This window comes from Ailuropoda melanoleuca, chromosome 7, assembly GCF_002007445.2.
Source record: "Ailuropoda melanoleuca isolate Jingjing chromosome 7, ASM200744v2, whole genome shotgun sequence".
In the NCBI taxonomy this organism is placed as follows: domain Eukaryota; kingdom Metazoa; phylum Chordata; class Mammalia; order Carnivora; family Ursidae; genus Ailuropoda; species Ailuropoda melanoleuca.
In genome coordinates, this window is record NC_048224.1 from 20,016,192 (window position 1) to 20,039,479 (window position 23,288).

The 23,288-nt window shown below is 35.0% G+C and overlaps 1 protein-coding gene across 2 annotated transcripts in view; it reads right to left on the reverse strand.

Moving 5' to 3' along the window:
• LINGO2 (leucine rich repeat and Ig domain containing 2) overlaps positions 1–23,288 on the reverse strand; it is a 1,137,445-nt gene that overhangs the window by 663,433 nt on the left and 450,724 nt on the right. The window contains exon 2 of one of the 2 annotated variants that reach the window (XM_034663995.1): positions 10,281–10,369. The gene's annotated coding sequence lies outside the window, so the exon portion shown is untranslated. Of the gene's footprint in view, positions 1–10,280; positions 10,370–23,288 lie in introns of those variants that run through there. The other variant, XM_034663996.1, reaches the window with a different exon arrangement.

The window sequence follows — 23,288 nt, forward strand, 5'->3', positions numbered from 1 at the left end:
TAACCTAAGATCAAAATAAAATAAGATAAAATAAATATGAAAAATTTGATACCTGGACATACCACAGTAAAACTACAAAGGCAGCAGAGACAAAGAAAAAAATATTAAATGCTGTGGAAAAGAGAGACTGATCATCTTCACAGAAAGCAATTAGGTAGACAAATGACTTCTGAACAGCAACAATGTACACCAGAAGGCCAGTATAATAATAGACAGAACGTGCTAAAGCAAAATAAATATCAACCTAGAATGATATATTCCACAAGGTGTCTTTCAGTGATGAGGAATAAATAAAGACATTTAGAGACAAAGAAAACTAAGCATTTGCTACCAATAGATAATTACTAAATGATATCTTAGATGTAGTTCTTCAAGCAGAAGGAAAAGATCTCAGATGACAGATCTCAGATACAAGAAGGAATGGTAAGCAAACACAGTGAGCAATATTCTCATTTATCTATATGAGACAAAAATAAAATTGTCATTTGGGTTAAATATTGCAATAGAAGTAAAATGCATAAAAATTGCTATAAAATTAAAGGAAGCTGATTGTACTTGTTATTCCAAGCTCTTATATTGTTTAGAAGGAGAGTGAAGATTGAACTTCACACGTTAGTGAGTTTTCTTGCACATAATTACATTTCTAAGATAATCATTAAAAACTAGAAAAGAGAATATAAGTATTAAACTAATAGAGGGAAAGATAAATGAAAATAACTAATCAATTCAAAATAATTAGGAAATAGATCAAAAAACACAAGAATGAGTAGGCAAATAACAAATTCAAGATAATGTTGAAGATGTAAAGAAAATATATTAGCATCATAATCAATGTAAATAGACTAGGTAGTTCATTTAAAATACAAAATTTGAAATGGTAGCTAACTCTGGTAATAGGCAGTATGATTCCATTTATGTGAATTTTTAAAAAATAAGATATGTACCCATAACAAATATACAACGGTAGAAATATGTCTCAAAACTACAATGAAAAGCAAAAGAATAAACAAAATTCAGAAGACAGGTTATCTCTGAGGCAACAAGGAAAGAGATTGGACTAAAGAAGAATATATGGGTCACTTCAAGATAGTTAATGTTTTTCTTACACTGAATGGTGTGCAAAGTGCTATGAATTTTGTAGTCTAATTTACAACTCATACATACTTTAAATATTTTCCCATATCTCTATTCAATAAAACCAATTAAAAAAAAAGAAACATCTGAAATAAAAGATTGAATTTCTCAAAGATTTTATCCATTCATTTGAGAGAGAAAGCACGAGCAGGGGCAGAGGGGTGGGGGAGAAGCAGACTCCCTGCTGAGCAGGGAGCCCAACGAGGGGCTCAATCCCAGGACGCTGAGATCATGACCTGAGCTGAAGGCAGATGCTTAACCCACTGAGCCACCCAGGCACCCTTGAAATAAAAGATTTTGAATGGATGTGGAACGTATTGCACTACTGTTGTGATGTTAAGTTGTGCTGTCAAATTGAGAAGTACTATTTTTGACTGGGGAACCTGCCTAATTAGATAACACTGCAAAAACTAAACACTGCAAAAACTAAACAGGTCTATAGGACATTAAACTTCATCAGGTAGTGAAATGTGATAGATTGCAAAATTGCCCTAATTTCTCTGTCCTTCATATGTCCAGTCCCTTTGTAGTGTTCCTTCATAGCTACTCTCATCCAGAGGTAGAATCCATTTGTCCACTCCTTGTATGTAGGTGGCCCTGTGACTTACTTTGGCCAACAGAATGCAGTAAGACCAACATTGGGCCAATTCTAAGCATTGGCCTCAATGCTTCCATGCTTTGTCTTGAAACTGACATCTGCTGTGTAAATTTGCTCAAGCTAATCAATTGTATGATAGAGACATATGGCCCAGTACTCTTGGTGCCTCAGTCACAAAATTGCAAAATAAGTGAGTCAGAGGACTAAGTTATGCTGCTTGTTCATGGAAAATATGCCTCATGAGTGTCTTGATGACTTTGTTAAAAATACCTTCTACCCCTGTCACTCCTGGCCTATTCACAGCTGACCTCATAAGCATGAGCAAGCTCAGCATTTGAAATCAGTCAAATCTAGGATTACCAAAACTGTCCATTGACCCAGAGACCTGTGAAAAATAATCAAAAGATTGTTGTGTTAAGCAAGTAAGTTTTGGTGTAGTTTATTACTCAGTAAAAAAAAACTCAGTCATGCAATCATTAAAGTACATATGAATCACAAGTAAACTTCATTCTACAATTCTACAAACATCATATCGTTCCTTCCTGTTTCTTTTTCTCTGAAAGTACTCATAAAACATGTTCACGTGGTTCTAATTTTATAAGTCCATGAAATACTCAGTAGCCATGAATATTCCTATTGTGTATAAAATGTCCTTATTTTGGAATGTTGGAAACAAGAAAGTCTTCAAAGATGATACAATCTGAGAAGACAGATTTTCAATTTGCTTTTTTAAAAAAGTAAATGGATAAAGTTTCTTAAGGATAAAATAGAAAAACTCAAGGGAAAAAAACACAGGTATGAAATTGAAATATGCTGATTTCCCCTCTCTTAATTTATGCCACTGTGAAAACCCTGTGGTACTATGGAGCCACACTATTCATGAGAACAAGAGAACAGGGGTGGCAGAAGGTATTTTTAACAAAGTCATCAAGGCACTCATGAGGATGGCATATTTTCCATGAACAAGCAGCATAACTTAGTCCTCTGCTCTAACACCACACACAGCATAATGGAAATGGCACTTTCATAATACTGATTCTCCCACAGGGAGCTCGACAGTGAACCAGAAAAAGATCACAGGCTCTGACAGCTGATTGGTGAATTAATTAGGTGTTGCGCTTTTTTAATGCTATTGTAAATCACATGTGCAGCATGAATTCAGAGTCATAAAAAGATTCCAAGGATGCAAGTGTCACACAACAGTAGGGCAAAATGTAATCATTTGCATTGGGAGGCCCAATGCAAATAGGTTTACCGGAGACCTGCTGAGATTAATCTTACTCATCTCCCTTTCTGAAAGGAAAATTTAGATGGGGTGGCAAAATTATTTAGGCTGCAAGCAAAAGAAATTCATGTCTTTTTATCACTTCCTCTCAAGTTTTCTTGATAGAGACTTCATATTAATAAACTTTTTAGCCATCTCTGAAATTATTCCTCCTCATGTAACCTATCAAGTGACAGGAGATTTTGAAGCGAGATCACAGAGAGGACCATTTTCCACTCTTCAATGACTGGGTCATTTTTACTGTGGCTTATAGGCTCTCAAAAATTCTTCTGTTGCAAGCCTTAGTTGCTAAGTATATCTTGTTATATAACATATTGTATTTATCAGTTGTGTGATCCTGGGAATGTTATTAAACCCCTCAGCTCTAGTTTCTTCATCTGCAGAAAGGGGAAAATAAAATTCATTTCTTAGGGCTATTGTGGAAATTAAATAAATACTGTGAAGTGCTTAAAACAGTGCTTGGTTCATGCACGACAAGTGGTATAAAAGTTGTTGCAAAAATGTTGATACAAAAAGAATGTTTTGTATTTCCACTGAGATCCATCACCATTGAAACTATTGATCACTCAGTAGACAAAGCTTTTGATTTCTAACATTCTGAATGAAAATGGGTCTTTCTCAGAAAAATGCAACTTTCACATAGTCGAAGTACAAAAATACTAATAGAGCTTTATGTATACAGGATAGAAGTGTGAGGGTTCTCAGCTTTACTATTTTTTCCTATTATTTTCTATAACCTGGGAAGATGAGGAGCTAAACATAGGACAGGAATTATATCTGTCAGATTGAAAAAAAAAAAAGAAAAGGAACTAAAATTCATTTCAAGCCTCCTTTCTGGTGACAAACAGATCATGCTGCAGGCATGTTGAGCTGCAGTTGTATTTTGATTAGTTATCCCTCATGCCTGTGGGAATGGCATGCAGCAAATGCTAAGACAATTCAATGTACATATTAATAACACTTTCACTTCTTTGAATAAAATGGTGATCACTGAAAATACACATGGGCATAGAAAAAACACATAAAACATTTTAAAAGGTTATTCTTCATTTTAGGTCCTTTCCCTCCCCCTGTCTGCAATGCATTGAAGATAACTGTTGAGTCATGAAATGATCAACTACCCCGCTCAAGGAATGCATGCGGACCAGGATAAGGTTGACAGAAGCACAAAAAGTGGACCAGTAACCCCAGGAGAATCAATCTGAGATATCTGAACTGGTAAGCTTAAGAATGCCTGAGGTATTTAAGTCCCTTATTCAGAGGGATGAGACTGTGATATTCACAGATGCAAAGAGACAATCAATAGGTAATACGAGATATTTGGTAAATAGGAATAAGAAATAAAACATATTATATTAAGAGAGTGTATCGTGTCCTGTTTTATTCCTAAAAGGATTTGAGACAGCTAACTAAGTTGTTTTGGTGTAAGAGCAAAATAAATGAGGAAAAAATTTAAAACCAAACAGATAAAATAATGCCAGGGATAAGGTTGGTACCTACTTGAAATCAAGTAGCTTATGTCTGGGGGAATCCCGATCTGTTGGACTCCTTTCTCAGAAAACAGTACTGCTCTTGTGTCACTCCTAAGGGAGCTTCTGGCAAGGAACAATGGTAAAGGAGGGCAAAGTTCCTCTTTCTTATTAATAGTCTTTGGGACCTAAATGTTAATACGGAGAACGATGGTCACCTGGGCTGGAACCAGGACCTGGGTTAGAAGCCCGAGAGATCTCTGCTACCTGACTCCAAATTTGAGCCCAAATCATTGGGCTGATCATTTATATTGATCTGAATGGATGTTTTCAAGGAAAATTTAGGTCAGAGGGAGCTACCCAGGAGGTAAGCCCTGGGTCAGCTCACCATTGGAAATAAGATAAAAAGGAGAAGAGCGTGTTAGTAAGAAAGATGGCTGAGCCCTCCATGTAGAAGGGCTTTAGCCTTTCAGTTTGAAAGGAAGAGAAGACAGACTGGATCCTATGTGCATAAATATCATTGGATGATTATCCCACAACACCCTGGAATCTCTCCAATCAGAGGGTTATCTCCTCTTACTGGGAATTCAATCTTCCTCCTCTCTGAAAGCTCTTCCTGCAGATATTGCACAGGTAGGTGGCTCCTTCTTATCACTCAGGTCCCTACTTAAAATGTCACCTCCGTTGTTAAAGCCTTTCCTAACAACACAATTCCAAGTAGATCTTCAGGCTCTCAACTGATTTTAGCCCTTCTTATTACTGCATGCTTTCTTTTACATATTTTTATTGTTAATGGGCTCTATATCGACACCACCCATTTAGAACGTAAGTTCAATGACAATAAGGATCTCATCTGTATTATTTACTCATATACATGTAAGTAATAAATGAACATAAAAGGCGCTCCATAAATGTTTATTGAATGGATACATGCACGAATATGTGTTTTGATGTGTCAAGAGAGGTGGTGGAAAAAGAACTATTTTCTTGGGAATCTCTTTTAGTACTGATCATAGCTTATATTTACCAAGAATGGGTATTAATATTTTAAGTGTTATCTTTTTTTCAATCTTCACAACACTGCCATAATATAAACCCTGAAAAGAAAAATGGGGTCTCAACCTGACCAAATCTACCCTAGAGCCATTTAAGAGATGAGATCCATGCCTAGACTGATCCCATTGCAGCTATGCTTCACTACTATATATGCCATTGGACTCTGTTTACTTGCCAGACATGTGCAACAGATTTGGTTTTGAGTTTCCTAGTACCCTATACACACCTGCAAAGAAATCTATTACATGTTCTACTGGAATCATAGTTAAAAATAATTTTCCAAGAGAAGCCCTGTATTTGGAGTGCTGAGACTGGAAGTGTGTCCCACGATCTTCCCAATGGAGAAACTTCATAAAGAATGAAGAAAACTACACCATGAATGACATTGCTGCCGTAAATGCAAGGATGAGTTTCTAGCATCTATAACACAAATCAGTGTAAGTCAATCGCATTGATTCAAGCTGTGGTTCAGTGAAAGCACTTCTACAGAATAAATACAAAGATTTTAATAGTCTTGTTTAATCCATTGATAAAATTTAAGCTATACTGATGAATGAAAAGGATTCATGTCATTTGGGCAATCTTCCCTCAATATTATTTCTTGTCACTACTTTGCCGATTGATATTGGTTGGCAGAAATCATGATGCATCTATTGTATGGTAAGTAACAGACCACAAACATTTATCCATGGGTTTTAAAACATGCATTATTTTGGCATCTTCTCAGGAGCTGAGACACCTAACCAGAACACTTAAACTTGAACCAGCTGACATTATACCTTTACAGACAAGTAGAAAAGGCATTATCTATAGCCAATGTCTAAACTTCCTCAGAAAACAACAACAACAACTCTGGTTTTATCCAATATGTGAACAGAAGTCTAACTGAGAGGCTAACATCTTATCCGAGTCATAATCCAAAATCATCAAACAATAATAAATAAAATACCTATAAAATATTTAACTTTAATTGTAAAATGAGCTCCTAGGTAACTACATAATTGTTGGGCTCTAATTCAAGGTCAGTGAATTGGAAAAGCATGTTGTTTGTAATGGCTGATTTTAAGCCATTCATTCTTACCATCATTAGTACGTGAGCATCCATGACAATATCACACCACAAGCAGTAGTTTCACATTCTCTTTTTTTTTTAAAGATTTTATTTATTTATTTGACAGAGATAGAGACAGCCAGTGAGAGGGGGGACACAAGCAGGGGAGTGGGAGAGGAAGAAGCAGGCTCATAGCAGAGGAGCCTGATGTGGGGCTCGATCCCATAACGCTGGGATCACGCCCTGAGCTGAAGGTCACATTCTCTTTTTACAGACTAGTGAACTAAGCCCCAGAGACCTCATGTAAATTACCAAAGTGACAGAGGCAGAGGAACACTGCACAGTGCCTGAGACTGTAACCACTAAAAACATTCTGCCACACTATTTGCAACTTCTGTCAGATAGATAAAGTTCATAGATTTTTGGAGCTAGTAAGAATCTTGGGGTCATTTGCTTAGGTTTTCTTATTTTATAGATGAACTAAAACAGAGTAAACTGTTGACTTCAAATCCATATCCTACTTAGTGATAGAATTAAAATAGCATTCCAGCATTTTTCTAAATAAAATTTCTTTATATACAAAAATTATCTTAAATCAAGAAAACATAAGGCATAAAGAAAGTATCACTTAGTATTAAATACTGATGATCTATGTAAAGGATATTTCTCCACGTAAAAGACCATCAAAGAATGATAGAATAATGAAATGCAATGCAAACTGTCATCTTTTTGAACACTGATTAGTACATGAATCCCCAGCTGGTCAGCCAGCCATCTTCAGGTGACATCTCTAGAAGCAGGACTGTTAACCCTGTTTACAGCAGCCCATTCTTTTTGGGGGAAAATTCTACTTTTTTTTTTTTTTTACAGTTTTTGTTTGTTTTGTTTATTTAAATGAATCCCATTTAATATTATTTTAAAAATCTTTCCCATGTTGGGTCACAGTAGACCCAAATATCTCAGGACCTCCTTCAGAGTCACAGCTGTAAATACTAACCTCCCGTCCATCTGACATTGATTCAAATGTTCACAGAAATTTATCATCTCTAACACTTGTTAGTCTTTTCTTCTCAAAACAAGGCTTACATAATTCTTTCAAATTTTCGAATTCCCTCATTATCATGCTTGCTCTGGACAGTTATCCTCAGGTTCATCAATGCCCTTCTTCAACTTGCAGACTCAGGTCACAGTATTTTGGGGGTGTTCTACTCAGAGTGATGACCTAGTTTATGGCACCCTCTCTGTTCAATACATGTTAATGTCATCCACATTTTTTTTCAGATGTAGTGTTCAGTTCAATAATTTATCAGTTGTGTATAACACCCAGTGCTCATCATATCATGTGTCCTCCTTAATGCCCATCACCCAATTACCCCATCCCCCCACCCACCTCCCCTCCAGCAACTTTCAGTTTGCTTCCAATAGTTAAGAGTCTCATGGTTTTTCTCCCTCTCTATGTCATCCACGTTCTAATTACAAACTGTCATCACACTGGTGACACTTAACTTCTAAACTTGAATCTATGACTTTTTTTTGAACAACAAAAATGTCTCCATTACCTTCTCAATTTCCCTCGCTCTTACCTAAAACTGATTTAAAAAAAAAATATTCTGATGCCTTTAGAATGGAGAAAATAAATTTTAAAACCTCACCAAAGATTTTGAGGAAATAAAGAATAGCAATAAAGAATGGATAAATAGTTCAATACCTGTGGAAGTGGGGAGGGCAATGTTAAAATCTCTCTTTGTCACTTCAGATGAAGACTTGACTGTGTGCAAAGGAGAAGAAGCCAGTGTTGGGGGGATAAGGGGGGACTGAAAATGGAAGTAAAAATGAGCTTAATTGCTAGAACAACAACTTAGGGAAACAAGATCTGTCCTTTCATTCTTCTTCTGTTTTATACTTAAAATTTTTGTTAAAATAAAAGTTTCCATATGGCTTTGATGTTTCTTAAAAATCCCATCAAAATCAAATAAAATATTAAGTTTTAAAATAAATTAATAGTGTGTATTATATTTTTTGCTGATAAAAATAAAATCACTCTCTGTCTACTATGTAGCTACATCTGAAGACAGCAGTGTTCTCTGGGTTCACAATCAGGGATAGATTGTAGAACTTCACAAAAATTCAAGTGGAAGATATAGGTTAATTTATCAGGGTTACTTAAACTGGCTAAAATAACTACGAAAGTATACTAAGAAATATTCAAAGAAGCAATTATATTTCACAGTGTCCTCAAATCACGTTAAATTTATATTTTAAGTACCATTGAATGTTCCTTTTGATTGGAAGAGCCCTATGAATGATAGACACTTCTGTGCTGAGCAGATGAGCAGTTTCCCCTAATTCTCTTTGCATTACTGTCCGTTCCTTCCCTATTATCTCATCTAAGTCAATATAATTGAGATCCTCACAAAATGTGAGCCATATGCCTCATCATGCAGTTCATGATTTAAATTTGATCAATGATGCCTATATTGTTTAAAAGAAAAATCTCACCAATTCAGTATATTTTGTGCCTGTTCAATTTTTCTTCTATTGCTCCTTGAAATATACTTCCTTTTTTCATTTAAATATGTATTTCTGTGCATGAAAAGTGTCAGTTTCCTATGGGCCCCAAAACAACATCCCAGATGTGTGTGTGTATGTGTGTGTCCACCATTAATACCTGGGTAGATTCTTCACAAACAAAGGTATTCTTTCCTTGCCATTATTGTTTGTCTGACAGACTTGTGAAGGAGTGCTGGAAGCAGGCCTACTTCTTTTATAGGACACCTGTTTTTCAGAAGAAAATGTTCTTTGCTTCACTTTTGGTCTTCATGAGGACATATGCAAGCAGTCCCATATGTCCCCCTCTAGTTGCATTAAATGAAGGCTTTCTTAACAGATACTAGCCAAGACTTATTTTTCTGGGCATCCCTCAATTCCTATTCTGCTCTCTGTAATGTTAGGTGGTGAACAGAAAGCAGAGATTGCCAATGTCTCAATTTACTCTCTGATAACTAAAACAAAAAAAAATAAAAAATAAAAAATAAAAAATAAAAAACCTGTTGTGATGTTTGGTCAATCAATTACCACCAGCAGAGAAAGAGGAGACAGAAAAACTAGTAAGTCTTTTCAAAGGAAAAAAAGGCCCCTAAAAGGCTATGAGGTAGTCTCTATTCTTTTAGGTGTATTTTTTTTTTAATACAGAGTTCAATGTTATGCCTGCCAAAACTAAAAAAAAAAAAAAAAAAAAGCCCAGAAGTAACTCACTTTCCACTTCAAATTAATAGTGATATACCTCCAATATTGTAACCTATGTCATAGTACTAATAAAATGTCTCAACATTATGCTTCATGTATAAATTTGAACTAGAACATTGAACTCTGCTGCCATAGTGTTTAAAAGGACAAACATTACTTTAAGCAAATAAAAATGGTATACAGACTATTGGAAACATATCACATATATCATAGACAATAGTTTTACAAAGAAAAATGTGTAAGTCTAACAGTCAATTTTTAATATGCCATTACTTCCCCCAGTCACTTTGGGGCTCACAAACCAGGGGAACTACTTAATTAAATGCATGATTAAATAAAAGAAAATTAATTTCCTTCTTGTTATAAAGAAAAAAGTCTGAAAACACAAAATGGTATTTCATTTCATCCTGAAAATATAATTAAAATAAATTTAGTATTTACCTCATATGATTAAAAGTCCACCGGACACTTTAGAAGCACAAGCAGCACATGATACAGCGATACAGCCTTCCTGTGGTACTCTTCAATTTCTATAAATACAAGGAAGGTGAAAGAGTGCATTTAGAACAATATATGTCTTAGTTAAATGATACTGATCAGCTATGAAATGTTTATAATCACTCTACAATGCCTTTAAAAAGTACCTCCCTACATATATCTGTTCTTATAGCCTTAAATGCACAATATAGTGATGAAAATTATGTCATCTGGAACTTCTAAGACACAAAAATAGATACCAGATCATAACACACCACACAAGAAAATAAAATAAAACCACTCAATCGCATGCTATTTTACTGGGAGAGGCTGTATACTATGAAAAGTAAAATATTTGTAATTTAAATGTTTTCTTATTATATACACATTACCAACATAAATATTTTTCTAGTCATAACACTGTTTTAAGTAGTAGTGGGTATCAGCTCCATTGTTTATTTTTTCCCACTGACTTCTTTACTAGATTTTAGCAAGTATTCTTATTTCATGTTTCATAATTTTCCTGGAAAAGATTCATAGAATGTGAGAAATGACTGTCATTCATTTGATAAGTTGATAAGCAATACGTAAGCATTTAAGTGAATTCTGCTTCTAGATAATATACACTATAGACAGTAAAAAAATAGTAACTCAAACTTTCACAACCTGTCTCAATTATTTGTAGATGGAAGTTTTTAATCATATTTTCACCCATCTACTTGCTAAAAGAGAAATGAAGTGATAGGCAAATATATATAGGCACTTTGCTGCTGTCCAGTGTTACTTCTCCATTTTGCCATAGAATCAGCACCATGGACATCTGCCCTTTACCCTCCAAACTCTTTCTTAAAATCTAGAATCCCGTAGGTGACAAAGAATACCAGGGTAGGAACAGAGGTGGTGGGAAAATGGTGCTCCTCACTGAGAAGTATAATTTTGTCAAGGTACCTGTAGCAGGTTAGAACAGAAAAAAAATGAGCATCTTCTTAATCCATTGCAAGAGTGATTCAAAAGAACTGTTAATTAAGGGCTGAATTCATGCAAATTACATTACCAACTCAATTTTCCTGAAGACTACTATTGGAAACTAGATATACATATTCAAAATCTATAGATATAATATATAATATCTATAGATATTAAATATTTATATATTTACATAAATACATATTTCTATTTAACAGAGATGGGTAGATAGGTGAAGAGATAAAAAGGACAGAGAGATAAAGTAGATATCTCATTATGTGCTTTTCTGCGTCTTTTGTCAGTTATTGGGTATTAGAACTCACTTTGAAGAAAAGGTATCTTTCCAGCCAAATAAATTCTGTACAGTGAAGAGTATGTCCCATTAAATTCTAGAAATATATTGGAAGCTACATTTACATTAGGGAGAAACAAACTGTGAAGGAAAGCGTTGACCACTTTTGGCAGGAAAGAGACTGTTCTAAAGTTCAGAATAGTGGTATACTAGCCAGAAAAATAATGAAATACCAGGAATCACTGCACTACATTTACCAATTTCTAGACATTTTGCAGAACTATTCTACTTTCCAGAGAACACATCAACTAATCCAATACCTCATCATCTTCTAACTCTGTATTGACAATTGTTTGCCTTGTTTTTATTTTGTTATTTATAATTCTACAGTAAACCACCCTGAACTTTTATTGAATGCTCATTGTGACAAGTGCCATTATAGGTGCTTTTGTACGTCCATCTCATTTAATCAACAAGACATATACAGTGTCACACTTTGCAGAGAGTAGCCATTGTCTTATACGTGATATGTCTCGGCATAAAAATCCTAAGTCAGAACTTGCTTGCTCCATAAAATAATGTGCTCTTTCCAACTAATTATAATTTTTTTTAAGATTTATTTATGTATTTGAGAGAGAGAGAGAGAGAGAGAGAGAAAGAAGAGTAGCCGAAGGGCAATGGGAGCGAGGGAATCTCAAGCAGGCTCCCCGCTGAGTGAGGAGCCTCATATGGGGCTCAAACTCATGACCCTGAGATCATGACCTGAGCCGATATCAAGAGTCTGACACTCAACTGACTGAGCCACCCAGGAGCCCATCAAACTAATTATAAATTTTAAGTTCTGAATCTTTAAAATTTTTTGATGTCTAAAGTATTTATTGAATAATTAAAATGTATATGTATTATGAAAATTACAAAAAAAAAATCCACTATCTAGTTACCTGAAACTTGCCTTTTAGAATTCCAGTGGATTGGGGGGATGATCCTAGAACCTCACAAGTCCTTTTGCTTATGATTATATTCAAAGATTAAATCTATGACATCTTTAAGGAAGAAGGAATGTGTATTATCTTTTCAACCCACACACTGGAATTCCCTAATTTTTCTGGAAGAAGATAATTTTAATTAAGAACAAATACTGTTTGAGGGAGATGAAAAACAAGCTATGATGGTAAAGTAAATGGTATGAATGCAAAAGAAGCCACTAGATATAAGGATCAGAGAGAGACTGTTTTGCTAAATAGAAGAAAATAAAGGTAGGACAGGAAAGGTAATGGAGAAAGAAGGTGGGGGAAATATGTTGATAAAACCCATAAAAGTGTATGTGCCTGTGGGGTATTCTTTGGGGAGGGGGGTAGGAGTCGAAGGAGTACAATTGATTAAGTAGAAATTCCTTCAGAGTTTGCTAAGTTATTAATGGAACATTGGAGGAAAGAAACGCAGGCATGATTCCTAAAAACGAAATCAATGATTACAATAACAGGGCATCACTTCCTATACCTAATGGTAACATATAAGAGTAGAAGGTAGGCCCAGATGTGGTCCCAGATCATGAGACTCACTCATTTCAATCTAGGGAGATCCTTCATACCACAACGATTTGGAAAACAGCAGAAGAGTATTAGTAATAGAATATATTGTTCAGAGAAAGAAGAAGGAGAATATAAAAAAATCAGTTTCATAAGAATTGGTGGTAATGGCTCCACTGAGCTGGGGACAAAATTCAAAACAAAGAATTTGAGGAAATATACCCTCGACATTTTGATTGAGGCACACAATTTGAGATTAGTGATAATGTCCAGAACACAAAACATGAGGAATTGATGAATGTGTATTTGCAAGCATCTAGTAGACAAAAGAAAGCTCATTTGTGTATAAAATAAAATAGCCCACCTGCTTAGGACATTCAATAAAAATCACACCTAAGGCAGGCAGTGTACCTAAAAGCAAAACAAAACAAAAACAAACAAACAAAAAACCCCCGAGAGTCAACCTGGAAATAGTTCATAAAATATACACAAAATTTTTGATGTTAAGTCTACAAAAATTACCTTGCTTCCTTCACTACCAAGATCATGTGATTAATTACTGATGGAAATAAAACAATATTCCAGGCTTTCTGGCTTCCAAGTCCATTCCCTCTTCACTGCATGAGATTGTCTCCCTCATTTCTAGTGTCTTTCTATAATTAGATGATTATATACTGCAGCTGAATCCCAAACGGATATACAGTACTGATCCAATAATGACTCTAAGTACAGCCCTGGATTCGGGGAGGGGGGGAGATTAAAACACAATGCAGTTACCCCAGTCCCTAGAATTCAGTGAGGGATTGAAGGGCAGCTCTACTGCTATTATTGTCTACAATATGAGAGAACATCTTACTCAGAGGAGGATATAATAGTGAAGAAAGAAAAAACATGTTAAAGACGCTCAATGAACATGCTGAAGCAATAATTTCAGAGGGATTAATATGGTTAAGATACAACCAGGGCAGATTTAATGCTGATTCATACAAGTGACTTTAACTTCAAGGTTAGATATATGCAAATGTAATTTATAGAAGAATAATTGTTGTTTTATTTACTTTTTGAGATAAGTATAATAATCTCCAAGGATAAGCAATATTTTAAATTGATTCAAACTGGGATAAGCATACCCTTTAGTTTATGCTGGTGTGCTAGAGAGTATTTGGAAACAAAAATAAAAAATAACAGTCTTCTTGGACCTTCAATGCTATTTTAGAGGGAAAATAAATACTTACACTGTGAGTATTTCTAGGTATATATACTCTCTAGTTATGAATTTACATTTCTAGGGGGAAGACTTTGAAAATCCTTGCTTTAAATGAAAGAGCAGACATTTTTACCACTCTTGTCTCCTCTCCCAGAACATTTTCTAGTGATGGCCATCTTTTTATCTCAAACTGGGAGAAATGGGAGAAGATTTTTTCAAAGGAAATATATAGTATATGCATCCTCTCCTAAAAGGGAAGTAAATCTCTGACTTAACTGAATCTTCTTATTCACTATTATTAATACTTATATAAAATAGTCTGTGGGCTCTGTACAACTTAATTATTGATGTATTTAATAATAATAATTATATATATACACACATTTGAAAATAGACCAAAATGATCTATTTCTTACTGTTGTAACTTTCACAGAAGACCACATCTAAGGCATTAACACGGAGAAAACAATGTTATCACAGTGAAAAGTTCTGAGCAATTAAATTTTTGGATGTTCCCTTAAGGCAAATAACAGCACCACCTTAGGGGCTGCCAAGTGGTCTACAGCCTCTAACCTGGAATCCCATCAACATGCTGGAGAGCCAAGATTTTGGTTTAGAGAACTGGTCCATCCTGCTTTAGGGAAAGGGTTATACACAGAAAAGACCAAAAGTTGTGAATTGTTATGTGACATCTGCATCCTCTTCATATTATTAGATTTTTTTCTTTTTGGTCATAAACTAGAAGGAAGAAGTGAAACAACCTGCCTACTATGAGCCTAATTATGATGGTTTAAAAACGAAACTGAATATATTCATCATAAAATAAATCATCCGAGCTAGGTAGTACTGTCCTTTTACAAACATGGAACTGAGGTTTAGAAAGTAACACAATAATTTTCTCAAGATCACAGACCTTTCCATTATGTAACATTACCTCCAAGTGTCAACTACAGATAACTTTGGTCATGGGACTGGTTAGGACAAATGTTAAATTGAATGCAACAGTGCTTAATAAAACTTGAAAACTGTAATGAGTGAAGTTGACCAGAACTGGATGTTTTAAGTGTTTTATGATTAAGATTTCAGGGTTATTAAATAAAAGTGAAGTTCTGAATAAAAACTTTCTGTTTCTTTTGTCCACTTTGCTAATTAATGTTAAATTCTAACCAATATTAAAAATGTTTATTAAGAGTTATACAAAAATATAATATCCAATATTTTCAATTTGCTTAGTAACTTTCGTAATTAATAACATGATATTCTTAACAAATTGACATAATATAAATGACATTCCCTGGAATCATAAATTTATTCAACATTACATTTTTATTAGGATAGAAAAAGTAGAATATACCATTCGTTCGATCTTAATTCTAATTTAACAAAAGTAGCTACATAATTCTTAAATCTAATATCACAAAAGAATTATGCAAATACTAAGAATTCAGCTATATAATTCATAATTCTGATATAGTAAATTAGCAATACTATTTTCTGAAGCAATAGAGGGAATATTGAAGGAGAACAGAAACAAATTCACTGAGTAATTCTGACTCTGGCATTCACTAGAACTTTTTAATATTGACAGTAAACATATTTCAAATTTTAAAAAAAGCATAATGACATTATTACTTGATAGAATCACTCTATAGAGATTCCACTTACAAACATGTTGCCTTAGACTATGCCAAAAGACAATCTTGAAAGTATGGTACATGAAATCCTTTTTTAGTATAAAATGCACATCAGCTATTCTTCAGTAGAGAAGAACAGTAATAAAAGGGATTTTGATTCTTCTCTATTTTAAGTGGCCTGATTTTAAACTGCTTTGTTTGGTGGCTCCCAAAAGGATGACGAGGAGTTCACTCTGGATTGCTTTGGTGACTTATATTTCCCTTTGTTCTTGACTTTCTTAGAGATGTACATGGTACAGATACCAGTATTTTTATTTGCTTTAATCTTTCAAAACCCAAAAGTAAAAAAAAAAAAAAAAAAAAAATACACTGCTATCTTTTTATTAGGTCAATCAAGTTAAAAGTTTCATTGTGCTTAAACTTTTAAAAAGTTGAAATAGATCTAGCTACAAATTTTTGCAAGTGAACCATGTATTTCATTTGGCCTTAAAACATATCTCTTTAAAATCTCTCTCTAAATCACACACACACATACATATAAAATCATTTTTGTGCCTTGTATACATTAAAATAATAATAATAAGTATATACCAAGTGTTTTCCATTTGCCAGGCACTGTTCTAAGTACTTCCCATATATTTGCTCACTTAATTCTCAAAACAATCAGATGATACTATTTCTATCCCAATTGAAAGGTGGAAAATTGAGGCACAGAGAGATTGACTAACCAAGTAACTAACAGAGCTGGCAATTAAATTAAGGTGCATGTCTCCAGAGTTTGAGCTATTAGCAATAATAGCAAAAAATATCTGACTACAATACTGGCATTCTGATAACAGTAATGCACAAAAATGTGCCTTAACCATCTTAACCACACTTAATCAAAATACATAAATAAATAAACTATAGAAGTTCATATAGGGTGGCAGAAACAGCTTAATGAAAAGTGATAGAGCTAAATCTTTCTAAAGGGATGGCCATTCCTACCTAGTCTACCAAATATTCATAATGTCTTGTAGAGTACCAAACACGTAGTAAACCAGTATCCAATATATATTTATTATAAAAGTGAATTAATGAATAAATTGAGAAACTCATGTGAGCATGGACATTTCTGCAAAACCCAGCTGGAATTTCCAGCTCCAAACACACTTACCAAGTAGACTAGTCTAGACTTCAGTACACATCTTCATTGGGTTCTCACCTCCCATCCCTCACCTTCAACTCAATCTTCCAACACTCTCGGGTAGTCTGTTGAGCCCTAGTCACCTGTGTTCCATTTACAACTGCTTAATTCATATTCATTAAATTCTTGTTCTATTTAATAAACTTCATGTAATAAACTAATGAAAAAAAGCCAATGTGATCCCAGTTAATATCAGTACATTTTAATTGAGGCTTTTGAGAGAAAATATATTAATTGAGGATAGTAATCTCAATGGTGAGAATGTCAGGTAGTAGGACTGTACGTCAGAAATCCAAACCCAAAAGCCCAAACTACTGTTGTCTTGGACTCTCTCATTTCCTAAGTTACACCCTGAATCTGTCTTCATGTCTTTCATTGCCACATCCCATCCAAGCCATGACCTATCCCCTGGATTACTCTCATGGTCTCCTGTCTTTCTACTTGCCCTCCTGCCCTTCCAACTCATTTTCTACATTCCAGCCAGAATTATCTTAAAATATCAATCAGATCATGTCTCTCTATAAATAATGACTTTCCTCTGGACTTCAGAGACTTTATATTTCTTTTCCTCTCCCTTCCTCTTCCTCTTTCTTTCTCCCCCCACCCTCATCCTCTCTCTCTTCTCCTCCCCTTTGGGCCACAGTTGACTTCTTCACTCTTACCTCCTAACCTTCCCTCCCTCACTCAACAGACTCCATCTATGCTAGAAGCTTAGCCTCATTTCAAGGCCCTGACATGGGCTGTTCCTCTGTTAGAACAATCCTCTCCCCACTCTTTGCCCAGCTATTTCCTTTCCACCTTAGCCTTCAGCTTTAATGTCACTTCCAAATATTTACCTTACTTTAAATGGGAGTCCCCTCTGAAATTCATTATGACTTCCTCAAGTTTTCCTTCCCTGCCATTTCTTTCAGAATAATATACCAGTTTTGATCACAAGATTTATACCCACACTTACTGAGTTTGAATCTTCAATGCACCACTTGCTAGACTTCATGCCAATGGAGAAGTTGTTTATCCTTGCTATGCTCCAGTTTCCTTATTTATAAAATGAGATACAGTGCTATCTACCCAAATGGAAGGTGGTAAGGGCTAAACGAGTTACATGCAAACATTCAGAACAGTGTTTGGCCCATTAAGCACCAATAAATGTGAGCTCTCATTACTCAGTGAAATTATATTTATTTATATTTATAATTATCTATAATTATATAAGTTATAATTGCATTTATCTGAAATTACATTGATTATATTTGCCTTTCTCATAAGCATGTCAACTCAAGGTGAACAGGAACCATGGTTATATTCTTACCACCACAAATTTGGTGCCTCTAACAGTGCTTAGCTTAGGAAGAGCTCAATCAAAACTTATTGAATAAATCAGCTGAATAAATGCATGAATCCATGAATGCACAGAAGAAAGAATTTGAAAAAACATAATACAGATCATCCATCTTTGGGCACATGGGTCTCTGATATCTGTAAAATTATACAACACAGACTTAGGATAATATATAGCAGTCTGTTTCACTTGTTTGGGCAGTTCACTGGATCTAAAGAAAATCTTAATATTATACCCATGCTATTATTTCTCAATTCAAAGGTATTTAAGAAATGACTAACACATCTGAAAAAAATTCTTGGGAAGTTGTTTCATCCTCTTTCATTTTTGTCTTGATTGATCATTAGTAGATAAAAAAAATGCGATGACTCTCAGGAAAAAGTTCTGATAAAATATTTCTGAGTTAAAAAACGAATCTCTTCACCATTATCAAGGCTGCAATATAGTTCTTCGTGACTAGATTTTACTCCAAGAAAATCTCAAAACCCAGTTTCCCACATAATTCATCTTCTAACTTTGGCTCTGATCTCTTTGAATTGTTGTTTTAAACCTAAGGCACAATCGATGAAAATGTCCTGCTGACACTTTTTAGAAAATTACTGCCACCCTTCTCCTTACAAAAAAAAAAAAACAAACAAACAAAAAAAAAAACCTATGTTAATACTCTTATAGCAAAAAAATGATGTTAGATACTCAGAGTCATAACCCTTATAACCTCAATTTAAATGTAGATTTGGGGACAAAAGTATAAAAGAAAAGTGTGCATACCAAATCCTGTTGAGTTGTCCTTTTTTCTGCTTTCTTAGTAATATTCATTTTATCTTTTAATATCTTATAGCTTACAACTCATCTTGGCAAACACCTTTGACAGCGTTTGTGTTTATCCTTCAATTTGTTTCTCTAATACCAGAGCAGAGGTATTATTGTATATTATTTAAGAACTGGGCCTCTGGAGTCATTTTGAATCATGGATCAACCCTAGTTTCTTTTGACATGGATATCGTTCCTTTTATAAGATACTGAAAATATATATTGAACAATATTGTTCAACAGTTCTCTTATTCACTATGTATTTACTGAATAAACGCCTTGGGGAGGGACTACGACTGAGGAGGAAAACAGGGCAAGCTGCTGCCCTGGAAAAAAAAAAAAACAAAAAAACACCATAGATCACAAACTGCTGTTTCAGATACACTAGGAATCTCCCTTTATTGCCTGCATATATAAATTGTACGTAAGAGAATTTCTATCACGCTCTAACATGGTAACTGTGTGCCAGGTAACCTAACCTTGTCTATTAATGAACTCACGAGGTCATGATTCTCATGCTACAGAAAAGGAGACACCTGAACTCAGAATTCAACGCAGATCTCCCTTCTTTATTACGCTAATAAAGAACAGAGCCAGGGTGTAAACTTTGTGGTTGTGAATCCAAAACTCAAGGTTGTTTTCAGTTATTCTTGTTTTTGTTTTTATTTTTTGGTTTGTTCTTAACTCAGGCTGCTTTTCTCTACAATCACTGCCTTTTCTGACAAAGTGGATGGAAGGCTGGTAACCAGATGATTGTGAGAACCAGCCCCTTTAAGTTCTACTTCTGGGCAAGAGGCAAGATAGCAGAATCTAACTCCATCCAGTGGTGTTTTCACAGTAGACATTCCAACTAGCTGTGCACAGTCTCTGTATCTTATCACTGCCTCAGCCCTTCTACAGAAGGCAGATAGAAAAAAGGGATGTGGAGAAAGGGAAAAATAGAAAGCAGGAAGGATAGAGAGTCAGACCTACACTGGATGGATTCACTCCTGAGCTGGAGTCATATCTCTGCAGAAGGTACCACATCATATGCAGTACTGTTCCCAAAATGTGTTCCTTTTAATAGTTTAGCCTAAGTAGTATCTGGAGAACTTTTGAAAGAAAAATTTAAGGTAAAGATTAGGAAGGAGAGTGTAGACTCATGAGAAATAAGCTCTTCTCAGTGAAAGTTTATGACTCAATCGCCCATAAAATAATTTATCCTAGAAGGACCCATAAAATGATCTGGCCCCAAGTCATATTTGAACACATCAGGAAGTAGAGATTCAGAGGGACTGAGTGAGTCACTGAAAGTGAGCAGAGCTGGGAGCAGGACCTGGGCTTCCGGACCCTGTAATGAGTGTTCTCTGACTCATGTCACCCTCAGGGGACACTGCTGCCAATGTCTAAGCACAGTGGTTAGGTTTATATTCAGCCCTTTCCTGCAACAACTGATCCCTAAGCCTGTCTGCTGCCCAGGAAAGGAGAGGTGTGACCCTTCATAAGAAATAGCCCTGAATTCATGACAGTCTCTCTCAGTGATGCTGCCCAGTCACCTGAACACTGGAACATCAGTCCAACCCCGGAAGTGACAAATGGGAGTGGAAAGGGGCTGATGGAAACCCAACTACACTGGCCTTTCCTGAGCCTGTTTCACATCCATTGGACTATGTCTTACTGGCAGGTCCATGGCCTTGTCAAATCTTTGCTTTAAATTTTCTCTTCTTGTAAATAATCTCTCAATGAGAGTCATCACCAAAGTCTGGATTCAATTTTCACAGGTCATCTTTTAGGCTCTTTACATAGTTCTTAATAATATAGGATATTGCTTAGGGATCTTGAGGAGGTTTTAATTTACTTTCCTGAAACTCTTCTTTACATCATTATTCACTTTGCCAGGTACTTTTATAAGATAGTTTCACTTCTATGGATATAATTCTATAGTCATAAGTCAATATTTTGTGTTCTCAGAAATATGATTTCAAATTAATAAAACATTAGGGAAATTTGTTCATACTCTATACATCGCCATATATTTAGGATAATTTGTAAGGACTTGCAGAACTATGTTAATTATGAATACTGTTAAATTTTTCAATTATTTTGAATAAGTTTAATAATAGGAAATCATACAGTTAAATAATACAAAGAATTTTTATATTAAAACTTAATTAAAGCAGATCAGTGTTTATTATTTTAAAAATACAGGAATTTAAAAAAGTAAATTTTCATTAAAGCTACAGTAAGATGTCTTTCAATTAAAGGTAGCAAAACATATTCTCTGATGTAAATTATTCAGTTAATTAGTAAAAACTGGAAAACAGCTAAAAAGAATGATTTTGAGTCTTCCCTCTACCTCCTTCTTGAGATAATAACAGAAAGAACCATTCCCATGGCAAGACATACTATAATCTATTTCTGGTATTTTCCTTTTGTAAATGATAATTATGTTTTGACTTTTTTCAATTATGAAATCAGAAATGACCTAGATATAGTAGTTATTCAAACACAAAAAATATAGACAGAATTGAATTCAAAGGTTCTCAATACCCGTTGTGTTACTTTTTTTTTCAGAGTTATTTATTTATTTTAGAGAGAGAGAGAGCATGAGAGAGCAAGGGGAGGGGCAGAGGGAGAAAGAATCCTGAAGCAGACTCCTGCTGGGCTCAGAGCCTGACATCCCAGGACCCTAAGATCACGACCTGAGCTAAAATCAAGAGCTGGCCCCCTCAACCAACTGAGCCACCCAGGTGCCCCCTATAGTCTTAACAAATCTGTAAAAGGTTCTGGTTTGCTCCAGTATTTATAGCATTTACTTATACATGTCCTAATGCTGTACCCCAAACTTTGCCCACTGCCTTACCATACTTCATTTTAAATCAGTGTGCTATTATCATTCTTATTGCTGTTCATTGAATCTAAAGGCTGAAGGAAATTTCTGAAGTCACATAATCACTCTTATTGCTGTTCATTGAATCTAAAGGCTGAAAGAAATTTCTGAAGTCACATAATCACTCATAAGACAAATGGCGAGATGCCCTTCAACAGATGACTGGATTAAGAAGATGTGGTCCATATATACAATGGAATATTAGTCGGCCATCAAAAAGAACGATTTCTCAACATTTGCTGCAACATGGACGGGACTGGAGGAGATAATGCTAAGCGAAATAAATCAAGCAGAGAAAGACAATTATCATATGGTTTCACTCATTTAGGGAACATAGAAGTAGGAAGATCGGTAGGAGAAGAAAGGGAGGTAAACAGAAGGGGGAATGAACCATGAGAGACTATGGACTCTGGGAAACAAACTGAGGGCTTCGGGGGTGGGGGAAATGGGATAGGCTGGTAATGGGTATTAAGGAGGGTATGTATTGCATGGTGCACTGGGTGTTACACACAAGTAATGAATCATGGAACTTTACATCAAAAACTAGGGATGTACTGTATGGTGACTAACATAATATAATAAAAAATATTATTATTTAAATAAATAAATAAATAAAGCAAGACAAATGAGCCTACCTAAAATTTTAGCCATGACTTGTGCCAGCCTGTCCCTGTGAAGTACATACCAATCCCTAGATGGGCACATCTTCAACATCTGTCTGGTTTTGCATTTATGACCCTACTATTAAAAATGTCCTTCCATTGTTTTTTCATGGAAAGATCATAAGCCTTTTTTCTTCAGTCAGGTTTTCTAAGTCCCCCAACCCCTAGCATTAAGAATGTCGCCCATTTCCTCCTTTATGCCCCTAAGCAATTTGATGTAAGCGTATTATTACACTTATATTGTAATAATTTGTTTATAGAATATTGAAATATTAATCATAAACTGTAACTTACTATGCTTCTGTCTCAGGGCCTACCACATAACCAGGGCTCAATAATTATTTGCTGATGAAATAATCTGTTCATAATGTATTTATACCACTGAAATGAAAAGTCTGATGTAGAATGCAATCAAGCTTTATTAAGGAAGTTTTGTCATTCACTCATTCAGCATCTGCTATGGGGCAAGCATGTCTAA